At 52.0% G+C, this 17,835-nt stretch overlaps 1 non-coding gene and 2 pseudogenes across 1 annotated transcript; 1 reads left to right on the forward strand and 2 right to left on the reverse strand.

Annotated features, from left to right (window-relative positions):
* LOC137409242 (large subunit ribosomal RNA) overlaps positions 1 to 5,430 on the reverse strand; it is a 6,494-nt pseudogene extending 1,064 nt beyond the window's left edge.
* Positions 5,431 to 5,804: 374 nt separating this feature from the next.
* LOC137409225 (5.8S ribosomal RNA) lies at positions 5,805 to 5,957 on the reverse strand. Its single transcript, XR_010980460.1, has one exon. It is a non-coding gene; the product is annotated as a 5.8S ribosomal RNA (ribosomal RNA).
* A 5,110-nt stretch (positions 5,958 to 11,067) lies between these two features.
* Positions 11,068 to 11,797, forward strand: LOC137408653 (uncharacterized; annotated as a pseudogene).
* The last annotated feature ends 6,038 nt before the right edge of the window (positions 11,798 to 17,835 follow it).

Genomic DNA, 17,835 nt, shown 5'->3' on the forward strand with positions numbered 1-17,835 from the left:
CTTCTTTCCCCGCTGTATTCGCCAAGCCCGTTCCCTTGGCTGTGGTTTCGCTAGATAGTAGATAGGGACAGTGGGAACATCGTTAATCCATTCATGCGCGTCACTAATTAGATGACGAGGCATTTGGCTATTTTGACAGCGCGCTTATTTGCAGATATTATAGATTAACGACCTTTAACTGTGGCATAAGGTGTCAACTGCCACAAGCTCCTTGGTCCACGGCACTCCTGAGCCCGGATGGTAAGACCCAGTCGTCACCCAGCAGGTGCTGGCGCCGGGGGTGAACGGTGTGCCGGATGCGCGTTCCCACTACCCGATCTAGCTGGATGGACAGAGCGGATCCACCACAATCGCGCATCTTCCCGCCTCTGCGTGGCGGTAGGCTTCCGGTGCTCGGCAGGCCCAGTCGGGGTGGACAGTTTAAATACACCCGTCATCGAACACTGGAACTCAGTACGAGAGTCTTGCGGACCACCTTAGGGGAGGTAAATGCCTAACCCGAGCCAGACCCCACCGCAGGAGGGGCGTGCGGCCCCCCCCCAACATCACCTCCCGCAGGCGGGCCGGCGGAGTAACACCCACCGTAATCTCGGAACATGCGCCATATTGCCCACCCACCGTCCAGCGTGCGGCATGACAGGATCTTAAAGTCACGATTGGTGAAGCCCAGAGCGCGCAGAAAACCCGCGCTACCTGGGCTCACACCCTCTCTCCAGTTGAGGGTTGCACTGCCAAAATAGACGGTGGCCTCCCTGTTTTCACTCTTTGCCCATCGGGTGACCTCCGGACAATCATACTTCCTGACCTTCTCCTCATGGGCTCCATCAGGATCCCATCCATCGCCTGTGATGGCCGCATCCACCACATATGCCTGTCCATCCCGCCAGGCCACAAGGTCAGGTTTACAGAAAGTTTGGGCAATGGGGATGATGGGAGTCATCCCATCATCGCGCGCTGGGATGACACCTCAGTCATCCCGACCTTCAAGATGGAATAATGACTCACCGAGTCGAAGGCCTTTTTAACATCCACATAGCAAAGGCTAAGGGGGCGCACCAGATCTGGAAAGGTGCACTCCTTAACAATTGCTTGGAGGAGAGAAATGTTGTTACCCAAGCCGTCCCCCGGTCTGAAGCCTCGCTGCATCTCGGAGATCGGGATGACTGAGTCAAACCTTCTCGCCAAGATGCGGTGGAAGAGTCTCACCAGGCAGCTGGTCACCGTGATTGGCCTAAACTTGGAGGGGTCACGCGTCCCCAACACCTTGGGGATGAGAGTGGTGATGCCCTCCTTACAAGAAGAAGGACATCGCGCCACAGCCTGCCACACTCCCATCAAACTCCCAATCCACTCAGGATTCGCACCCCTCAACGCCCTCCAAGTCAGACCATCCGGCCCAGCTACCCCCTTTACCCCACGTAGAGCACGAGTCACATCATCCGATGTTATACGCTCCAATAAACCCCAGTGAACGCACTCAGGGGGAGGGTACTCCCTTGTATCCTGGGTGCTTTCTTTGCCCAGTAGGTCCCGCCAGAAAGGGAGCACTTCCTCAAGAGATGGTGCATCAGTTGCATCGTTCCTCCAGGTGTCCTCTAACACGGACCTAGCAGCCGTGCTGCTGTTCTTACGGTACTCCTTTTGGAGCTTCTGGTAGAGCCTGCGTTTAAGCAGTCTCCCCTTCAGCCCCGCCAGTCGCACCGTTTTCCTTACCCTGGAACTTCCTGATGTTGCCCTAGCGGGAAACAACACCTCCTGCACCTTGTCCACAGCCGCCTGTGGATCATCTCTGAGGCCACGCCTGATCTCATCAGCATCAAGCGCTCCATTCGACCACTGAGCTAGAAAACTGAGGTCCAATGACTCGAGCCTCTCACTCTTCCACCGACTTCCCGTAGGGTCGGCCAACAATTCCTCTCCTCCTGCTGCGCTCTCACCCGCAGCCTCAGCACCCCGACGTCGTCGGGCCTCGTCGAGCATGGTTGAAAACGCCGGGTAACGAATCCGGGCACGGATCGACTCAGCGCTCCTCCCAGGACACCTCTTGGCCAGCTCATCATAAAGGTCAACCTTCCGTGAGAAGTCTCCCTCTAGAGCAGCCCAGTCACAGGCGAGCGAAACAAGTTCGCTACGGTCCCAGTAGGTGCGGTTCTTGGTCGCCTGTTCTCTCACATGCTCATGCCCGACAGTCTCGTGGTACCAGGCCTCGTGCGCACGCCGCTGGTGTCCCGAGCACCCGCGCTGGGTGGCAAACCGCCGCCCACACCCGGCAAAGAGACAATGCCAGGAAAGGGCCCCACAGCCACAACTGAAGTGGCGCCCGGCCCCCTCAGCCTCAACGCCGCACTCTTCGCACTGGCCCAGGTGGTCGAGCCTCACACCAACTCTGCTTGTTCCCGGCGGCGCTGACTGGGCGCCGCCCGTCGACCGGCGACTTATATTCGCTGAATTATGGTTGGGAACAATAGAAATAGGGCATCATGAGTAGGATGTCAGCCATCTCATGGGGAACCTTAGAAAAGGCCGTGCAAGTTTAGCGTCTACACCCCAGGGTAGACGGGTCCAGCATTAGTAGTACGGGCCGTTCCCCCCAGCCGGGCGGCGAACAGTGCTCCCCCAAGCCCACCGATGACCCTCCGAAGAGGGCCACCAGAAACTGATCCGTACGAATCCCTCTGCGCGATGAGGCGAGGCTTACGCCTGTACCCTCGTTACCCTCAAGGCAACCAGCACCGGGATGCCAGCAACCAAGAGGCCCATAAAGAGCATAGGTCACCGGCACCCAGGAGGCCGGCAACCAAGAGGCTCGGGCACATGACAGCTTTCGTCATTTACGAAAACGCTGCTGATCCACCTTAAGAGAGAGTCATAGTTACTCCCGCCGTTTACCTGCGCTTGGTTGAATTTCTTCACTTTGACATTCAAAGCACTGGGCAGAAATCACATCGCGTCAACACCGCCCGGCGGCCATCGCGATGCTTTGTTTTAATTAGACAGTCGTGTTCCCAGAGTCCGCGCCAGTTCTGTGCCGTGCGTTTAGGCCGAACGAAGCCGACGGGCGCGCGAACGCCCGCCGGCGAAAGCCACGGCCTCCCACGGAAGCGCGCCGGCGGCGGTCCGAACGCGCCGAAACGCGGCCAGTCCAACCGACGCGCGGTCCGCTTCTTGCCGCGACCCGAAGCAGCCCGCACCTCAGAGCCAATCCTTATCCCGAAGTTACGGATCGGATTTGCCGACTTCCCTTATCTACATTGTTCTATCGACCAGAGGCTGTTCACCTTGGAGACCTGCTGCGGATTCGGGTACGGCCTGGAGTGAAAATTACACTGCCTCCCTCGGATTTTCAAGGGCCAACGCCGATGCACCGGACGCCGCGTGAGGCGCGACGCTTTACGGATGCAACGTCCCTATCTCTGGACAAGCCAATTCCAGGGAGTCCGCTCCTAACAAAGAAAAGAGAACTCTTCCCGGGATCGACGCTGGCGTCTCCGAGTTCGGTCGCGTTACCGCACGGGGGCCCGAGGGCCCGATCTCCACTTCCAGGTTCGGGAATATTAACCCGATTCCCTTTCGATCGCATCGGGGATCGACCGCGCGCGAGCGCGTGCCGCGCGTCGCTCTCTCTCTCTCGCGCGTGCTCGGACGATCGCGCGGGCACGCGACGCGTCTCCCCCCGTTCAGAACGGAACTCTCCGATCTCTTAGGGCCGACTGACCCATGTCCAACTGCTGTTCACATGGAACCCTTCTCCACTTCGGTCTACAAAGTTCTCATTTGTATACTTGCTACTACCACCAAGATCTGCACTGAAGGCGGCTCCACGCGTGCTCGCGCACTACGCTTCGACGCCACCGACACGCCCTCCTACTCGTCGGGGCCTGGCATTTCGCACGCGTTGCCCCGACGGCCCGGTATAGGCCGCGCGCTCCAGCGCCATCCATTTTCAGGGCTAGTTGATTCGGCAGGTGAGTTGTTACACACTCCTTAGCGGATTCCGACTTCCATGGCCACCGTCCTGCTGTCTATATCAACCAACACCTTTTGTGGTCTCTCATGAGCGCGCGTCGGGCGCCTTAACCGGGCGTTTGGTTCATCCCACAGCGCCAGTTCTGCTTACCAAAAACGGCCCACTGGGCACTCTCTGTTCGCGCTAAGCTCGCGCGACCCCGCTCGGGAAGGGCCGCGCTTCTTACCCATTTAAAGTTTGAGAATAGGTTGAGGACGTTTCGTCCCCAATGCCTCTAATCATTCGCTTTACCGGATAAAACCATTTATCTCGAGTGCCAGCTATCCTGAGGGAAACTTCGGAGGGAACCAGCTACTAGGCGGTTCGATTAGTCTTTCGCCCCTATGCTCAAGTTTGACGACCGATTTGCACGTCAGGATCGCTGCGAGCCTCCACCAGAGTTTCCTCTGGCTTCGCCCTGCTCAAGCATAGTTCACCACCTTTCGGGTCTGAGCGCGCGCGCTCTCGCGCCGCGGGCACTCGCGTCGAGTCGCCCGCGGGCCGGCGTTGCGCCGACACGCCAGTGCCGGATCGCGCCCGTTTTGCCTTAGCTGCGCCGCTGGGGTTCGCGCGTGAGCCCATCGACTCGCGCGCGCGCTCAACTCCTTGGTCCGTGTTTCAAGACGGGTCGGACGGAGTGCCGGGAACCACACGACTCGGACCCCGGGTGCCGCGTGGCGTCGAGCGGCGCGACAGACGGCGCGCGCGACGACAAACTGCGAGCAGTTCGCCGCCGGCGTCCGCGAGCCCGCCGCCTCGAGCCACTCCCGCGCGGGGAGTGCACCGCAGGCGCTCCTCGCCCGTCGAGTCGGTCAACGCCTCGGTCGGCCTATAACACGACGCGCGAACGCGTCGCCACCTAGCCGCCGGGCTTCCGACGACTCGACGGGCGGTCGTCGCGCTCCGCCGCCGCCAAGTGCACCGATCGGACCGCCCTCCCGAGAGAGCGCGGCCGCTCGGCTGAATGACGACGACGAACTCGCCCGGTTCCGTCCGTTTGCCTCTGAACGGTTTCACGTACTCTTGAACTCTCTTTTCAAAGTTCTTTGCAACTTTCCCTCACGGTACTTGTTCGCTATCGGTCTCGCACTAGGTATTTAGCCTTAGATGGAGCTTACCACCCGCTTTGGGCTGCACTCTCAAGCAACCCGACTCCGCGACGACGACGGGCGTCCGACGCTCGTCCGGCGAGTAGAGGGCTGACACCCGCTCGGGCAGACCCTTTCAGAGATACTCGTGCCGGGAGCGACGGTCGCGAGTCGCCGCCGAAACGCCACATCGCACGGCGACCGAGGGGTCGCGGGCTTCGGCGCTGGGCTTCTCCCCTTTCGCTCGCCGCTACTCGGGGAATCCTAGTTAGTTTCTTTTCCTCCGCTTACTGATATGCTTAAGTTCGGCGGGTAGTCGCGTCCGATCTGAGGTCGTACTAGACGAGTTCGGACGACCGCGAGAGCCGCGCGGGACGAAGAGGGAGCGCGCGGTCTCTCCGTCGCCGCGCGAGCGACGGAGGCGACGGCGATCGCCGCGTCGCGGCCGCGCGGGCTCGTCGAGAACCGACTCGACGAAACCTCGCGCGCCCGACGCGCGTCGCCGTTCGCGCGCGCTACGCCGTAACCTCTTCGTCTCTCTCTCTCTCCGCGCGGTCACGCGTCGTCCGGGCCCGGGCGCGCGCTCCCCTCGGGAGCGAGCGCGCCGGTAGTACGCTTGAGGACGAGGCCGACGCGCGGTCGGCAGCGTCCCAGGGCGTCGCGAGCGGCGCCGACGAGGGCGCGCTCGAGCGACGATGGTCGGCGAATGACGACCCTCAGACGGGCGCGGCCTCGGGATGACCCGAGGCCACAATGTGCGTTCGAGATGCCGATGATCGATGTGTCCTGCAGTTCACATTGCCTAACGCAGCTGGCTGCGCTCTTCATCGACGTGCGAGCCGAGTGATCCACCGCTCAGAGTTGTGCTTCGCGTAGTCGGGGCTACGCTCTCAGTTCGCGTTCGACTCGCTCGGGGCGGCAGGCAGCGCCGCCCGCGCGCGCGAGTCCTCGCCCGGTCCTCGCTTCAGTCCTCGTGTGTCAAACCGAGACGAACGAGCGCAGTTCGGTACGGGCGCCTCTCGCGAGCTCGCCGTGCGACGGCGGCTAGCTCGCACGAGGTCTTCGAGCGATAATCGCGGCGCGCGCCGAAACGCGCGACGCGACTTTACCGACCACCCCGGTCCTACGCACCCGTACCTTTCGCGTAACCGTCAATTCCCGCCTCGACGTCGACCGCGAAGTCGACGTCGCGACGCGCCGTCAATTCCCGCCTCGGCGTCGAACGCGAAGTCGACGCCTCGACGCTAACCGTCAATTCCCGCCTCGGCGCCGACCGCGAAGTCGACGCCTCGACGCTAACCGTCAATTCCCGCCTCGACGCCGACCGCGAAGTCGACGCCTCGACGCTAACCGTCAATTCCCTTTCTCTTCGGGCTCGCGGTCGACGTTCTCGAGCGCGTCGCTTTCGCGAACGCGTTCTCGAACGACGGCCGGATCATCGACAATGATCCTTACGCAGGTTCACCTACGAAAACCTTGTTACGACTTTTACTTCCTAGAAGTGATCAAGTTCGTCTCACTTTCCGCCTCGCGACGCGACGCCCGAGAGCGCCGTGTGCCGCGCGCGGTCCGTGAGCCTCACTAAACCACTCAATCGGTAGTAGCGACGGGCGGTGTGTACAAAGGGCAGGGACAGATTCCCCGCGAGCTGATGACTCGCCAGTACAAGGAATTCCTCGTTCACGGAGAACAATTGCAATCTCCGATCCCTAGCACGTTCGCGGTTCAACGGGTTGCCCACGCCGACCGGCGCGGGAGAAACACGCTGATGCGAACAGTGTAGCGCGCGTGCGGCCCCGAACATCTGAGGGCATCACTGACCTGTTATTGCTCTCCGCTTCACGCGGCTAAAAGCCGCTTGTCCCTCTAAGAAGCGAACGGTCGCCGTCCGTAGTCGGCGCCGTCTATTTAGCAGGCAAGAGTCTCGTTCGTTATCGGAATTAACCAGACAGATCGCTCCACGAACTAAGAACGGCCATGCACCACCAACCACTGAATCGAGAAAGAGCTCTCAACCTGTCTGTCATAACAGTGTTCGGGCCGGGTGAGGTTTCCCGTGTTGAGTCAAATTAAGCCGCAGGCTCCACTCCTGGTGGTGCCCTTCCGTCAATTCCTTTAAGTTTCAGCTTTGCAACCATACTCCCCCCGGAACCCAATGACTTTGGTTTCCCGGGCAATACTGCTGGCGGCAACTTCTGTAGAAGTGCGCCCAATTGCCAGTCGGCAACGTTTACGGTCAGAACTACGGCGGTATCTGATCGCCTTCGCACCTCTGACTTTCGTTCTTGATTAATGAAAACATTCTTGGCAAATGCTTTCGCAGTAGGGCGTCTTCGGACGATCCTTGAATTTCACCTCTCCCGTCCGAGTACGAATGCCCCCGGCAGTCCCTGTTAATCATTGGCTCGCCGACTCTCTAACCAACAAAATGAGTACGAGCCCATTTTCCATCATACCATGCTGAGCTGTTCAAGCTGCTCGCCCCCTCTAAGCGGTTCAATTTCTTCAAGGTGAACGTGCAGCGGCGGCGCGCTCACACGGCGAAGTGCAAGCGACGCGCGCCCTCCGCGCCTGGCTCGGTCGGGCGAGAGCGACCGGTACGGCCGTCCGCCCTCCCGCGTCTGACGCTTCAACTACGAGCTTTTTAAACGCAGCAATATAAATATACGCTGCTAGAGCTGGAATTACCGCGGCTGCTGGCACCAGGCTTGCCCTCTAGTGGATCCTCGTTAAAGGATTTGAAGTGTACTCATTCCGATTACGGCGACGCGTTTGCGCGCCGCATCGGTATTGTTCGTCACTACCTCTCGGTGTCCGAAGTGGGTAATTTGCGTGCCTGCTGCCTTCCTTAGAAGTGGTCGCCGTTTCTCATGCGGCCTCTCCAGAATCGAACCCAGATTCTCTGTTATCCGTTAACGCCACGGTTGGCATAGCACCAACCGTCGTCAGCATGATAGATCAGAAACTCAGTGTAGGCGTCGCCGGCTCGAAGGCCGTGCGATCGGCGGCAATTACTCGGGTGTCGTCCACCGAGTCCCGTCCGGAGACGAGCCGCTGGTTTTCGCCTAATAAGTGCGCCCTTCCCACGCCCGGAGGCGAAGTCGGAGCCTTGTCGCATGTATTAGCACCGGAGTTACCGCACGTTATCCACGGGTGAGTCTGTCCCCAGTGGAGTCATAACCGATTTAATGAGCCGTCCGCAGTCTCGCCGTCTACACGGCTTGTACTTAGACATGCATGGCTTAATCTTTGAGACAAGCATATGATTACTGGCAGGATCAACCAGATAGAGCTCGGTCGACGCGTACGTCGCCGGCGTCGGGCGCGAGGGGTTGCCGGTCCCTCGCGCCCTCTAGCGTCCGTCGCCTCGGTCGACGGACGCGGCAATCTAGGTTCGTGTCTCGAGGCTCGCCGCGCGCCGCCGCCTCGCGAGCGTACGAAGCACACGTCCGCGTCAGACGCGTCCGCGCTTCGTCTCTCCTCGCGAAGCCGCGCGCGACTCTCGCGTCTTACGACTGCCCGTGCGTAAGACGCGCGCGACGACTGTCGGCGCTCGCCGCCTCTAGCGACGAGGCCTCCGCGTCGCGACGCGTCTCGCCGTTCGTGAGAACGGCCGTCGGCGTGTCGCGCGACGATCGTCGTCGATGGTACCCGGCCGCGGGCCTCGATCGCCGGGCTCGACTCGATCGTCGCTAATGTTCACCACCTTTCGCGCGATCACCTCAACGCCGAGCGAGCGTCTCTCGAAGGAGAGGACGCCCCTCGCGACTCGTCAGTCGTACCGCTCGAGCGACGGTTTCGACTGTCCCGACCCTTCGCTCGCCTCGCGAGCACTCGCGGACGGCTTCGGCGCGCGGCGCACTAGGTGCTACTCCGACGCGTCGAGCGGCCAGTCGCTAGTCAGCCAAGGAAATGTCCGAGAAGATCTCGGACGGTTGGGGGCGCTCCCTTATCGCTCGAGTTCCGGAGGGCGGTACCCACTCGCGTACTCGCGTACGCGCCCTCGGATATGGAATCGAACGACCCGCGAAGGCGGGAGCGCGCGGGTACTAGTAGCGCGCGGTGGTTCGCCTCCTGAGAAGACCGACAAGACGAGCAGCCTTCGGCTAGCCGAGCGAGATGGCAACTACTAGTAGTACGCGGGAGCTCGCCTCCTGAGAAGACCGACAAGACGAGCAGCCTTCGGCTAGCCGAGCGAGACGGCAACTACTAGTAGTACGCGGGAGCTCGCCTCCTGAGAAGACCGACAAGACGAGCAGCCTTCGGCTAGCCGAGCGAGACGGCCTCTACCAGTAGTGCGCGGTAGTCCGCCTCCTGAGAAGACCGACAAGACGAGCAGCCTTCGGCTAGCCGAGCGAGACGGCCTCTACTAGTAGTGCGCGGTAGTCCGCCTCCTGAGAAGGCCGACAAGACGAGCAGCCTTCGGCTAGCCGAGCGAGACGGCCTCTACCAGTAGTGCGCGGTAGTCCGCCTCCTGAGAAGACCGACAAGACGAGCAGCCTGCCTGCCTGCCTGCCTGCCTGCCTGCCTGCCTGCCTGCCATCGTCTGACTTTGACTTTGCCTGCCTGCCTGCCTGCCTGCCTGCCTGCCTGCCTGCCTGCCTGCCTGCCTGCCTGCCTGCCTGCCTGCCTGCCTGCCATCGTCTGACTTTGACTTCGCCTGCCTGCCTGCCTGCCTGCCATCGTCTGACTTTGACTGCCTGCCTGCCTGCCATCGTCTGACTTTGACTTCGCCTGCCTGCCTGCCTGCCTGCCATCGTCTGACTTTGACTTTGCCTGCCTGCCCGCCTGCGCTCGCCGCCGAGTAGTCGACGATCGCGCGTTTTCGCCGCCAAGTAGCCTACGATCGCGCGCTTTCGCCGCCGAGTAGTCGACGATCGCGCGCTTTCGCCGCTGAGTAGCCTACGATCGCGCGTTTTCGCCGCCGAGTAGTCGACGATCGCTCGCTTTCGCCGCCGAGTCGCCGACTCGGCCGACCGCCTCGCCGAGCGAGACGGCCGCTACTAGTAGTACGCGGGAGCTCGCCTCCTGAGAAGAGCGACAAGCCGAGCGGCGGTTTCGCTGTCTCGGCCGACTCGGCTCGACTTAGTGGAAATCTCTCCGACACCGCCCGACTACGCCGGTCGTCGTCTGACTTTGCCTGCTTTCGGCTTTGCCGCCGAGTAGTCGACGATCGCGCGCTTTCGCCGCCGAGTAGCCTACGATCGCGCGTTTTCGCCGCCGAGTAGTCGACGATCGCGCGCTTTCGCTGCCGAGTAGCCTACGATCGAGCGTTTTCGCCGCCGAGTCGTCGACGATCGCGCGCTTTCGCCGCCGAGTAGCCTACGATCGCGCGTTTTCGCCGCCGAGTCGTCGACGATCGCGCGCTTTCGGTCGTCGTCTGACTTTGAATTTGCCCGCCCGCCATTGTCCGACTTTGCCTTTGCCTTTAACTTTGCCTTTAACTTTGACTTTGCCTTTAACTTTGCCTTCAACTTCGCCTTTGACTTTGTTTTGCCCGCGACTTTACCTTTGACTTCGCCTTCGACTTTGCCCGTGACTTTGCCTTCGTCGTTCGCCTTCGACTTTGCCTTCGACTTTGTTCGCGACTTTGCGGGGAGTCGCCCGCTCTTCGTCGTTCGCCTTCGACTTTGCCTTCGCCTTCGACTTTGCCCGCGACTTTGCGGGGAGTCGCCCGCTCTTCGTCGTTCGCCCGCACCCGACGAGACTCTCGCCGCACTCGGGGCGGAAAAGGTCTCACGCTGCGCGGCGCCTGTAGGCGCCGTCACGGCCCCAAACCCGAACCGAATCGGAGTTTGATTCTCACGAACGAACGGCGCGACGATGAGTCTCAACAGATCGCAGTGTGGGGGCTGCTCTACTGAGTACGACATGTCGGCCGCAATCTAGGTCGTTTGCGATTGGTTCCGCGCCTTTACGCTGATGGGTCGAGAATCGACCTCGAACGCCCGCGCGACCGTAGTCGCGCGAGCCATGAGTCAATGTACATGGCCTGAGCCACCGCGACCGACGAGCGATCGCGTCGCGACTATCGCTGCCTCCCAGCGGCGGCGGCGCGCTGCGGAGTATCATAACCGATATTCCGTTGGGACGGTTTCTGACTTAGAGGCGTTCAGCCATTAACCGCCAGATGGTAGCGTCACACCATTGATCGGATCGAACAAGCATATGAACCAATTGTCTGAACCTGCGGTTCCTCTCGTACTAGGCAGGATTACCAGCGTAATGACGTGTTTACAGTAGGGTAAAACTAACCTGTCTCACGACGGTCTAAACCCAGCTCACGTTCCCTATTAGTGGGTGAACAATCCAACGCTTGGCGAATTCTGCTTCGCAATGATAGGAAGAGCCGACATCGAAGGATCAAAAAGCAACGTCGCTATGAACGCTTGGCTGCCACAAGCCAGTTATCCCTGTGGTAACTTTTCTGACACCTCACGCCCCAAGCTCCGGGCAGTCGTAAGGATCGATAGGCCCCGCTTTCGCGGTCTGTATTCGTACTGGAAATCAAAATCAAGTGAGCTTTTGCCCTTTTGCTCTACGCGAGGTTTCCGTCCTCGCTGAGCTCACCTTGGGACACCTGCGTTACCTTTTGACAGATGTACCGCCCCAGTCAAACTCCCCGCCTGACACTGTCTTCAGAGCGGATCGCCGCCGACCTGAAGGCGAGACGAGCAGCCTTCGGCTAGCCGAGCATCTATAACTTATGTTATCACTACAATTACACCAACATGTCGGGGTTCTTGTTTAAATTATATGCGAGACATGTTAACATGTCTACATTGCTGGGCTTCAAGCGATTTCTTTTCTTCGTTGCAATGTTCCCTGCTAGACTAAAGAGCCTTTCTGATGCCACAGATGTGGGATTTATGGCCAAGTACTTTTTAGCAACTCGTTGCAGCATGGGAAACTGTGCCCCCTTAGACTGCCACCAATCATTTATCTGGATTTCGTTAGATATGATTCTCTTTCCAACTTGTCTATAATAGTCAACCTGAAACAAAATATTAAGAATAAGATCATAAAATGCTCAACTTATTCAGCATGGAACGGCAGCATTGGCTTATCACCTCATAGTTCAGGTCATGGTTAGATTTGGATTTGCTGTTTGACCTGCCCATAGACATCTAACTGGTAATAAAACATCTACGTCCCTCCTTCCCTTCACATTACTTCACTGTTTGTAACAGAATACATAGTTTTACCAACCTCCTTGCTCGATCTGGTATAAGCATCAGATTCTATTTCAGGTTCTTCTTCATCTGAACTGTCTGCCAGCATCGAAGCCAAGGAGGCAGCTTTCTTCTCTGTTTTTTTGGTCACTTCCACTCTGCTGGTGGTGGCAGGTGCAGGAGGACCGTCCTTTTCTTCTCCAATTTCTCTTAATTCTTTTGTGGAAAAAATAATTAACACGGCTTGGTTAATGCGGCAATATTTTAAATAACTGAGACACAAAATTCATCATCTGTTAATATTATTCAGTAATACAATATTTGCACTAACCTAACAAAATTCTCATCAAGAGATGTAGTAAGAGATGATAACTTCCGACTGATTTGAAATGAGCAGTTAGTTGATAGATATAATAATATTATATCTATGACATTATATCTATGATATAATTGTAATAAGTTTTCACTTCAGATTTGTCTCCACCACACCAATAGAATTGTGTTGCTCAATTGTCGGGCGCCCAGTTTGTTAAATTTTAGACATGGTGTGCTGAAGAGCAAATCTGGGTTCTAAGTGCAATTGTCTAGACTTAAAATACCAGCAAACTGATTCCAATTCATGCAGAATAGTCTGCGAGGCAACGCTGAGTCCTGTGCTATTTTCTCATTAGAATTAATCACTCATTTTAGACCAGTATGCTAATTTATCTTGTGACGAGTTCTATCAAATGGAGTTGCATTTACCACAATGATTTTGAATGGATTACCATGTCAAATAAAGAAACCAGATGAGGTTGGTTGTATTTACCCCACTATCAAATGTTATCTATTAGAGTAAAGAACAAAATGTATAAGATATACTACAAATATTGCAAAGCATAGTATAAAATAAAAGAGAAAATTCTCACCACTTTGAAAAAAATAACTCTGCCCATAGGCTGTATCATAACAAAGAGTCACTTGCCTGAACCGCGAGTAGCTTTGGTAGAGAGTCTGTGAATGCACAAGAGTGAATATAGCTATGAGTACAAGTGTATCAGCAAAGGTGCTTCCGAGGTTACTGAATGTAGAAAAGATGACAAACTTCTCTCTTTTATAATCATGGTGAATATTCTGTATATATAGGTGCTTAAAATAACATGTAATTCCATTAGTTAACATCAGACTGACGTAAAATAGTTTCATAACAAAAATATGATGTTGCAACAAAATTTGTTTCATAACAAAATATTATGTTGCGACAAAATCCGTTTGTCATGCGCCAGACACGGATTTGGGCATTGCCAGCGGAGAAGTGCGGTTTCTTGCTACGTGGGTTCAGCAGAGGTATTCCGTTCACTTTAGTCCTGTGTTCTGAAGTAAATCGGAGTTGACGTATAGCGTTGACTAAAAGTCTCCGAGTCTGTGGGAGCTTGGGCAATGTTTTTAATAATACCTCTGTCAGCTCTTTTTTTCACCATCTCGTGTAGGTCTACCTGATGACAAGTTAATTGGAGCTTTGCTGGTCATTCTGTAGGACTCCTCTATAAATCTTATTGATGAGGGATTAATTGGCGTGTACGGCGTGTTGCTCACTATTTCATAAGCAATCTACAAGAATATTCAGTGCTTAACGGCAAATATCTTTGGCCATACACTGTAAATGAACGGTTAGCAAATGCTTAGCAAAGACCAACAGCATTACAGAAACTTGCACATAAGTGGGGTTGCTTATATAATAATATTCCCACGAACACACGAGCGGAGCGAAAGTGTGGGAGTTTTTATGATAAATGCATGCGCACACAACTTACGAAAATTATTCATCAACAATGAGACAAACCCTCGTCAAGAAATTTCATCAACAAATTTAAGCATCGGAATGTAAAGTCGTTAAAGTATAATAACGATACAAAACACATTTAAACCTATTTAAATATGTTACCAAGTCTTTGTAAACCTTCGATAATATCTTAAAACTTACCCATCTGATCGGATTATACACAAATAGACAGATTAATTTCAACGAAAATCGCTACAAAACACTTGAAAAGCTTGGTTTAATAAAAGTTAAGACCGGAAATTAAAACGCCGAGGGACAGATAATAGAACGATGAAGTATGAAGATATCTTGCGCATTTCACGAAAAAATAACGTGCACTTTTCACCATTGTCGAATTGCCGAAGGTTTTGGCCATTAACATAGGAGTACAGAAATCGTTTCATTTTTTATTTCAATTTTTTCATTTTCATTTGCCAACACACTTAAATGGTCAGATCTAAAAAAGATAACGATTTGTGAGTTTCTAGCCCGCAGTTCCTAACTCGGTTTGAAAACTGTGTAGCTGTGTTGGCGATTATATGTTATCAGTAGTACCATGGACGTAATGGATTTATTTAATAGAACTATAACTGTTTTGTAGCTAGACTAATATTTGCTAAAAAGTCAGGTTCCACCATGTATTTAATAGAAATATAACTGTTTTGTAGCTAGGCTAATAATTGCTGAAAAGTCAGGTTCAAATTTGTATTGTAATTAGAAGAAAAAGTAAAACTGTTTTGTGGGCAAGCCAAAACCTGCTGTAGTCATATAAAATAACCGTTTTGCAATGTAGTACATACGTAATAGTTTGTAATAATACTATCAATGTACAAGCTCTATTCAAAAATATACTAAAAACCATTTACAACAACAGCCTACTACAACTACTCAGTGCAACTAGCATTAGCAGTTTTGTAGTTGCGTAGAAACGGTCTTATTAACGCGCAGTTATATTGTAGGCTCCGAAATTAATTCATGTGTACATTCCGCAACTGATTTAGGAATTGCGGCTGGAAACTCACAAATCGTTATCTTTTTTAGATCTGACCCATTTAAATACTTTCCCATTCTAACTGGTGTCCAACGCAGTATAAGTAAAGGCAAGCAAATGACGATGATATTTTTTAACGTTTCTTATGAGATTATTACAATAATTAACTATAAGTTTGGATGACTACAGAACAATGACTACGAAGTACAGACTTTCTAAAAATCTAACGCAGTGTAAGTAATGGCATGACGATGATATTTTTTCTAACGGTTCTAATGAGATTATTGCAATAATTAATTATAAGTTTGGATGACTACAGGACAATGACTACGTAGTACAGATTTTCTAAAAATCTATATAAATATCACAACTTCGTGATATTATTAGCTATGCCGTTTTGAAATGTAAACAAAATTGTGCATTGGTTTTTTATTATCCCACGAGCAAACGAGCGGAGCGATGTGTGCGAGTTTTTATGATAAATGCATGTGCACACAACTTGCGAAAATTATTCATCAACAATGAGACGAACCCTTGGCTAGAAATTTCATCAAGAAATTTAAGCATCGGAATGTAAAGTCGTTAAAGTATAATAACGATACAAAACACATTTAAACCTATTTAAATATGTTACCAAGTCTTTGTAAACCGTCGGTATTATCTTTAAACTTACCCATCTGATCGGATTATACACAAATAGACAGATTTATTTGAACGAAAATTCCCACAAAAAGTTTGAAAAGCTCGGTTTAATAAAAGTTAAGACCGAAAATTGAAACGCCAATAAAGCCGTGCGACCGATTGTAGAACTATTTAGTAGTGCGTATTTCACGAGAAAACCGTGTTCATTTCACCAGTCTATGGTGCTGTTTACTTGTAATCGAATTTATTCGAAGGTTTTTGTAATAAACGTAGACCGTTTGAGGCGTAGACCGATTTACAGGTACGAAATTATGGTACACCGTTTATCAGCCTATGTTTTTTGTCCAATCACCAAAGGTTTCATTATTTAAAACGTTAGCCGAAATTCTTTACAACTTACGTACCAGCTAGGGCCGAACTACAACGCCCGTTTATGACGATAACATTTTTTTTATTTTGCTGCAGTTTTATACGCGTGAATGCTCCTACTGGCTTGCTGTTAAAGATCGCTTATCAAAACCTTTCTACATTCAACGCAACCAACTTTCAAACTGTGTATAGTACACAGTTTACATACATTACAGTAAATTAGGCCTACAGCTTTATAACACTTTTATAACAGCTTTTATTTTGCTGCAGTTTGCAGAAATCTTCGAGACGCGTGAACGCTCATAGGTTTTCTATTATTGCTGTATTACTATATTAACAATATTGGTTATTTTAATAATATCAGTGCATTTTACTTATAATATTGGCCAACATTGCATTTCTCCTATTGCAAGGGAGAGATATAAACGTGTAATATTTTCCTTTCATTGTTGTTGTTTGTCATGACCAAACACTTTTTAAATAAATTTTCTAAAAACCTATATAAATACCACAACTTATCGATATTGCTACCTATGACGTTTTGAAATGTAAACAAAATTGTGTATTGGTTTTCTATTATTACTATATTAATAAAATTGATTATTCTAAGAATATCAGTGCATTTTACTTCTAATATTGGCCAATATTGCATTTCTCCTATTGCAGGGGGAAAATATAAACATCTTTTCCATTCATTATTGCTTATTGTTGTATATAATAACACCCACACCCAGTACATTACAGCTACCATTGCAGTTATCCTATTGCACTGCAGAGCCATTTGATTACTAATATTGCATTTCTCAACCATCAGTACCCTTTATTTTTTTGCCAATGTCTCTGGCCATCTCTTTGGTCGTGGGCTGTATGACAGTGGAATTTCTAGTTACTATATAAATAATATTGGTTATTCTAATAATATCAATGCGTTTTACTTCTAATATTGGCCAATATTGCATTTCTTTTTTTGCAGGAGGAGAGATATAAACATATAATCTTTTCCTTTCATTATTACTATTTGTTGTATATAATAACACCCAGTACATTACAGCTACCATTGCAGTTATCCTATTTGACTGCTAATATTGCATTTCTCAACCATCAGTACCCTTTCTTTTTTCCAATATCACTTTGGTCGTGGGTTGTATGACAGTGGAATTTCTAGTATATCTATGAGCTAATTCAGATCCGATATCATGCATTGGGTAAAACGACACACATTTCAAAATACGCTGCAATAGCAGAATAAAAGCTAACCTGAGTGTATCCATTTATGATCAAGAAAGCATTGAGAAAGCTTTTACTAACACCCCAAACACCTAAGTCTATTATTTCCTTGTGCATCCTTTTGCCTGGTGCCAGATAATCATGATCTGATTGAATGACACTCACCTAGGGCAATAGCTTCCATTATGAGATCTTCTCTGATATCAAGAAAGACTTTCTTATGGTATCTTGGATCAAGGGCTGCACAAATTCTCAACATCCTGTCTACTTTTTTCCCATACTTTTCTTCCTTTGCAAACCTGCAAAATAATTCCATAGTGAATGCAAATGTCATGCCAGGTTGATGCAATTGGATATTGTTATGTATGGCACAATTTAAATAGTACATACATGTATTTTATCAGTGGTGACTTCACGGCATTAAAATATAATATATGTGTACAAGAAGACTTTACAGGCTGAATTGTATTTATTGCCGAGCCATGTTTCTTACTTGCTGTCAATGTATGTCCATATTTTCTTTCTGATCTCTTTGCCTT

This window comes from Watersipora subatra, chromosome 11, assembly GCF_963576615.1.
Source record: "Watersipora subatra chromosome 11, tzWatSuba1.1, whole genome shotgun sequence".
Lineage (NCBI taxonomy): Eukaryota > Metazoa > Bryozoa > Gymnolaemata > Cheilostomatida > Watersiporidae > Watersipora > Watersipora subatra.